Source organism: Leiobunum rupestre, chromosome 4 (assembly GCF_980474605.1).
Source record: "Leiobunum rupestre chromosome 4, qqLeiRupe1.1.hap1, whole genome shotgun sequence".
NCBI classification, from domain to species: domain Eukaryota; kingdom Metazoa; phylum Arthropoda; class Arachnida; order Opiliones; family Sclerosomatidae; genus Leiobunum; species Leiobunum rupestre.
This window is the reverse complement of record NC_143387.1, coordinates 39527223-39533222: the sequence shown is the minus strand read 5'-3', so window position 1 is coordinate 39533222 and position 6000 is coordinate 39527223. Positions and strand designations below refer to the sequence as shown.

At 39.0% G+C, this 6000-nt stretch overlaps 1 pseudogene; it reads right to left on the bottom strand.

Moving 5' to 3' along the window:
* Positions 1-2124: 2124 nt before the first annotated feature.
* LOC149947740 (very long chain fatty acid elongase 6 pseudogene) lies at positions 2125-3349 on the bottom strand (annotated as a pseudogene).
* Positions 3350-6000: the final 2651 nt, after the last annotated feature.

Sequence of the window (6000 nt, the reverse complement as noted above, 5' to 3'; positions counted from 1 at the left end):
AAACAAAGAGGTAAACGATACCCCGGAAACGAAAATGGAAGTTAGACAACCCAAAATCACTCTTTCCACCAACGAAATACTTGTGGAAGGAAATACCGAAGATTCTTTTTTTCATCGCCCACAAAGAGCACGCTTACCTAGCACATCGCTTAATGAATATACAATATATTAAGTCTTTAAAAAAAACACACATACACAAGGACGTGTTTTGTCGCTAGGGGGGGGAGATGTGTAAAAATATTGTTGTTATTTTTGTATTGACTTGCTATTGAAATTTTATTTACGAGGACTTTTGTTTTGTAGAGAGATCGGCGGGTGTATATATTTGTAAAACGTGGTTATGTTTTGAGCGCATGCAATTTTGGTGTTGAAAAAAAAGCGGCAGTTAAATTTTGAATTTAAAAGTTTTGTTTTGTTGAGTGCTGGGACAAGATTAAAGTTTTTGAGAGTGAAATGTGTTCGTGCACAAATGAGTAAAAACAATCAAATGCAACGTAATAAACGAACTGTCTTTTATTCCCGAAAAAAGATCATTAAACATTCAAAAACCGTTACATCGAACTACGGTGGCTCGCGCTATCAAAAATTATATCCATCCTCGACCAAGTCTCTCCGAAAAACTAACTTATTTTCACACTCTAGCGTCCAACTCACTATAACACTGAACCGTGGGAAATTACAATTCTACAGTTTCTCGTGAAAAAGAATAAAGGTCGAAGGGAAATACCAATACGCGATTATCGAGGCGGCTTGTGTCTTCTTTGATTGCTCAATGGTTTTACATATCCAAACTTTATATTTATATTTTTAGAGGTATATGATTCACATTTCAAATATTACTCGATACAGATATATTAGCCTACACAAAATGTTTTAAACTTATTTATACCCACACCCGAGCAATTATTTTACAGTTCTATTCAGGGTAAAAACGTTTCCCCAAAATGCTGCCGGTGGCCATTTTACCAGATAAACTCTAGATAAGCCGACGATTTTATCACTTTACTCTCTTTACTCCTGCTTTTGAGAATGAGTAGAAAGAGTAGTCCCAATACTCTGATCTTGACGAATAGTTCACGGTGTAGAGTAATTCTATCCACCAGAACAAGCGAATAGTTTAATTTAGCGAAAAGTATTCACCTACTGAGTATAGGCTCGGGTGGCATGCCACCACCAAAGCCTATATATACGCTTTGATTACTAGACAGACGTCTCCATACCGAAAACCTGTTAACACTTTCGAAACACGGGAGAAGCTTCTGACCAGCCGCTAGAGGCGCCACTAGTACCACTACTGAAGTGTGGGGAAAGTTTTGACCAGTGACTGCTATCGTATGCAAGTTGAGTCATTGATGATTGAACACGCCAGTCTATGTAGCGTAGCGTATATACAGTCTTTGCTTTCCACCACCCTCCTACGCAATTTCACACGGCCACCTGGAATATAGGCATTATAGGTCGCTAGATGACTTGAGTCTAGGGTATTAGCCCAGCTCATTATTAGGTCTTTATAGTTTAGCGTCGGGAAATAAGTTAAAAGTGCTTCACAATAATATAAGAAATCCAGTCTGAATTTATCCCTTTCCCTGCCTCGTGATAGCAGATCCAACCAACCACAATTGGTTATTTTTCTTGCCCTTTTCCCGAAAACTAGGTGGCAAACTAATGGAATTTGAAAGATTCTGCGGCCTCTTTAAAAGGGTTGGTAAAATGGTAAACTCATCTTCTAAAACGAGTTAGTACTAATTTTCAACGTAACCAGCGCCAAACGCTGCTAGCATATGTTAAACCTTTTGAAAGAAAATATATTAACTTCCATATGGTAGCTTTCCGAATTTAACCCCCTTTAAAAGTGAGAAACCTTTATCGTCCGTAGTTTGCGACATTTTTTAGTGAGGTGCTTGCTATTTTGGAAAAAAGTGTATTTTAGTAAAATAATTTTAATTAACAAAGAAAAGTATAAGGCTGTTAAAAACGTTACTTTTAAAATCAACCAAAAGCACAGGAATATCGAAAAATTTGGATGGCTATCGAAGACTGGTAATTTCCGGTTATTCAATAGCCCGAGAAAGAATTGCTAGAAGCTTCCTAGCGCTATTAGAAATTAAGTAATAAACTACTGACTGGTAAACGTAAAATTTTTATTGCTTAGAAAAAATTACACTGAAACATCGGAGGGCGATTTGTCAAGAGAATTACAGAAAACATTTCACAGCGATATCCGAAATGAAATTTATTAGGCTGTTTTTGAGCAATTAAAATTCTTTCTAAACTTGGCCTTCGTCATTTTACTTATTTCAAATACCTTACCTTTAAAAAAATAACAAAAAAAGGTAAACACGAATTAAAACAATCCCATTTAAACGAAAACGCGTTATAAAAAAATGACGAGATATAATTTTTATGACAAATAACATTTAGCGTTCAATTAGTCCTTCGAAAGGAGAAAAAGTCTTTTAAAAACGGCGCGTAACTAAATTAGTTAATTATAATTATACTAATTTCTTGCGTGCCATGTCGAAAATCTTATAGCGGTGGATGAAAAAGTTTACGAAAAGATACAGGAACGAGACGTAAATGAAGATGCCGGAGAACGCGACGTGCAGAGTCGTCGTGCACGGGACCCCGAGGTATATGGCCCACACACTGTACACCGAGGCTACCAGCCCGCAAACCATTTGCAGAATCTGCGCCGACGTGATGGCCATCGAGATAGAGTTCGGCACGTACACTTTGGCCGCTTTCAAAGCGTAGTAACTGTACATGAAGGCGTGGATGGAGTAGTTCATCCCGAATACCCAGCGGGACAAAGCAGGGTGGTCGGTGTAATGATACCAGGTGATGAGCAGTGTGAAGACGTGATGAATGAGATGCAGAGCCGTCAGCTTTTGCTTCTTCAGCACGATAAAGATGGTGTCCAGCAGTTCCGGGGCTTTGGAGAAAGCGAAAGCCGAACCCCAGAAAGCCGTTACCGAGTTGCAGTTGGAATTGCAAACGGAAAACTCCAGACCGTAATTGCGCAAGACGAACAGAATTTCCGGGACAGTACGAACCATTCCGTAAGTGCTAAAGACGGCGAGGATGACGTCCCAGGCGAGAACCGCGTTTCTCAGCTTGTACGCTGGACGATTCTTCATATAGGAGTGGATGACGGTGACGGCGACGAGATACAGCGCGGATATGTAGAAGCATATGTGCCAGTTCCTTTGCATCCATATCCGGTTATAGATTTGGTCGTGTTCCTGCTCGAATGGTAGCACGAAAGCGTAATGGGGATATCCTTGGTAAATGGTCGAGTTGCCTAGGTGATACTCCATCATATAGTTTCGTAATTGACGTTAATTAATTTCGACCGACACTAATTGAACGCGAGCTTGCACTTTATTGGCGTATCTCCTGAAAGGTACATTAAAAAGCGCGACTTAGGAGCGTGGCTCGGAGAGGACCAGAAGACCGTCAATTCCGAACGAAGGAATCTCACAATCTGATTACGAATTCGGAAATTCAGGCCTTTTTAGAAAGTTTTCGCTCAAATTAAACTTCTCTACTCGCTTAAAGTAAATAACGACACCGATCTTATCAAGGTTTTTTACGGTAGGAAGCCTGAGGGAAATTTTCTCAACAGATATTGGCAATTCGCTAAAAAGGATCACGTCTTCGGTACTCGTTACGTCAGTTGTTCGCGTTAAAGAAAACGTTCAATTCATTTTTTTTAAAAAAAAGCATCTCGTTTTATTCAAACGTGGACTAAAAAAAGATAAAACAAATTTCAAATGAGAACAAATTTTGTTCTCCATATTCGAGAGCAATGGAGCGGTTACGATAGACGAGAAAATACATATTCGCCGCATTTACAATTGGAAAGATATTTGTTCCACGGATTTTATTTAAAAAAAATCAAGGTTACATTGGGAGGTGTATTATTAACATCGCGGACTTCCACCTTTCAAATAAAAAGAAACCGGTATTTATAAATCAAGGCGCGAGTCCCAAATAAAGGGTTTTCGGCTGCAAAATCGGCACAGCGCCCGGCCACGGGGTGAACAACTTCGTCGTGTTTACTTTTTTTAACGGCTATTGTTTCGTTTAAAAGTGAAGCGATGCCGCGTAGGAGGAAATGCCGAACACTGACGAAACTATATGCGCTAAAAAACCAAGACCTTCGACCTGGCGCGCGTTCACAGCCACTCTAATTATAATTCGATGGATTAGAGACCTTTCATCCGAGTGTCCCTTTAATTTGGTATTGTTGTAAATAGCCATCACGTTTTATCGTAAAAACATCACCAGGGGATTTGTGACGTAAAATACCTCATTGTCCTCCCCTCTCCCCCCGTAACTGATATCGGATTCAGATTTGATCATATGGTAAAACCATAAGACAGTCACAAGATAGTTTGAATTTTTGGGGTGACGCTACGGAACCACGCGGGAAGTTAGGCCGGAATCACGCGATGGAAGAAGAGGAGCTACATTCTAAACGATTCTGTGGATTTTTAAAGAAATAGTTTATTTTTAGAGGAAATTTCAGAGTTTAAAGAAAAAATATTATTATTCGATATTACATTCGAGGGGCTATAACCACTTCCTCAAATTCTGTGCACCGATTATAGCGATTACAACCGTTGGTAGTGCTTAATTTGTAAACGATCAGCCCCTCGATTAAATTTTACTCGTAATAGTTTGTGCTAGATGAAATAATAAACCACCTGGGGAGCTGATTAATTATAAACCTCAGCTGTATTTTCGTATTTAACTCCGCGCAACCTCGTTTCAAATCCTACGAAACCTCATTAATAACCACTTACTACCCAAATGATAATCCTTAACCCTGAAATAATTACCATGTTAGCTAGAGGTACGTAGAAATAATGAGAGTTGGGGGGAAGACATTCTTAATTCCCAAGTGAATGAAATTTTTGGTGAGGAAAGTCTTCGTTTTTTTACGACCTTGCTCTACAACTTTATCATTAACTGTTCTCCGACAGATTAAATATCCAGATTTTAAAGTGAAAGGTCGAAAATTGTGAAAGTGAAACGTAGCCTCGGTGAAATGTTACTTAACGGTGATTGCGTTTTTGAGCAATACCCCCCAAATTCGAGAAGATGAAATACACGCGTAACAAGCGGAATTTTGCCAGAGAAGTTTCAAAACGGTAGTTCCGATGTCCGTCGTCGTTTGAGTGATTGTAACTAGAGCCAGTTAGACCCCTCAAACCTGGTAGCATAAATGTTGTATTAGAAGATCTACCCCAAATATGGATATTTTAAGTTTAAGCGGTACCTAAGAATACGGGATTCTATAGCACACCCGCGCGTACGTCATAGCGAAAGTTCGACGCTAGTTCCAAAGGCTAATGCGACATATTTTTAAGTATCTGAATTCATTATTGGCCAAACCATAAGTAACATAATACCACTAAGTATGACAATTATCAGCGAACTTATTTTCAGAGTTATTACTCGAAGAAAGATTAGGTCATCATAAAGGCGAAACATACTACCACCAACAACGATATACTACTCAGTTCGGTTGCAAGTCCCAGACTCCAGTCGTAGCCCGGCGATAGTGTCAGATTTGGTAAAAAAATTACCATTATAACATAATAACAAAAGGAAGTATATATCACGCTTATTGTTATTATGTTCCTTATGTTAAAACTTAATAAATTATTACGATAAGGTATTGTTACTTTTATTTAATGATTACAACGGTACAGGCGGAAATCGTGGTTGAGTGGCTTTCGATTATATTTTTTGGCACTATCCAACACGCAAAACCAAATCCATTTGGATTCCTTTTTTTTCTTCAAAATTCCGTTACCTCTGTAAAACATAGTGACCTTGGAGGTTCGCGTTTACGCATCATTGGCGACGTCCGACGCGGGGAGACAGTAGGGGGTCAACCTTCATTCTCGGCTTTAGTTAACTACAAATAGACCTAACATTCAAATATTACGGTTGGAGTATTTCCGAACTCTTTGTAATACATTTATTTAT